The sequence below is a fragment of the Trichechus manatus genome, unplaced genomic scaffold (assembly GCF_000243295.1).
Source record: "Trichechus manatus latirostris isolate Lorelei unplaced genomic scaffold, TriManLat1.0 scaffold00061, whole genome shotgun sequence".
In the NCBI taxonomy this organism is placed as follows: Eukaryota; Metazoa; Chordata; class Mammalia; order Sirenia; family Trichechidae; genus Trichechus; species Trichechus manatus.
Genome location: NW_004443997.1, coordinates 4684035 through 4685032, shown reverse-complemented (window position 1 = coordinate 4685032; position 998 = coordinate 4684035).

Here is a 998-nt window from a genome sequence, read left to right as displayed (position 1 = left end):
GTGAATGGATGGGTGAGTGAATGGATGGGTGGATGGATATGTAAATGGGAGCATCTGTCCGTGGGTGGCTTGAACACAGACTTGGGAGTGAGGAGGCCTATGTTACCTTGGGTAATTCACTACCTTTCTCATACACTGGGTTGCTAAGAAAATAAAATAAATGGGACAATGAAATAAGTGAATAAAGTTGGGAATTCAGGCAGCAGACCGAGTTCAAACCCCAGCTCCACCATTTACTAGCTCCACTACCCTGAACGAGTGAGGTCTTCTCTTGGAACCCCACTTTTGGCATCACCCACACAGGTATAAAGGTTCTCACCTTGAAGCTCTGTGTAAAGGGTTTGATGAGATTTTGTGCCTGACATGTGGTAGATGCTTAATAAATGTCAGTTCGCTTTCTCTCATCTTCATTCTCCTTTGGCTCTGTTTCCCTCTCCCCTCCCTCCACCATTCTCAAACACTGTCTTGTACTCCTGCCTACTTCCACGTACAAGCCCACCCACACCATCCAGAAGACAGCCCTGACGCCCCATTGGCCAGTCCTGAGCTTAGAGAGAGGGCTCTCAGGAACACACACACTGGCTCCCTGTGGAGTAACGCAGGTCAACACATTTCGTAAACTGTAGGGACTGTATGTGTGACTCATGGAGGGTTGTTATGAATGGAATTGTGTCCCCCAAAAAGATATGTTGAAGTCCAAACCCCTGTACCTGTGAATGTGAGCCTGTTTGGAAATAGGGGGGATTTTTTTGTTATGTTAATAGGGTCATACCAGAGTAGGGTGGGTCCTAGTCCTAATTCCTTCCGAATGATGTCTTATAAAAAGGAGTGATGTACAGGGGGAAATATAGACTTCATGTGATGACAGATGCAGGTACATCTATAAGCAGCAAAGGAGTGCCCAGGATTGCTGGCAGCCACAGAAAGTAGGAGAGAGGCCCACAGGAGGAATCAACGTGCTTGAGACTCTGATTCAGACTCTTAGCCTCCAGAACTGA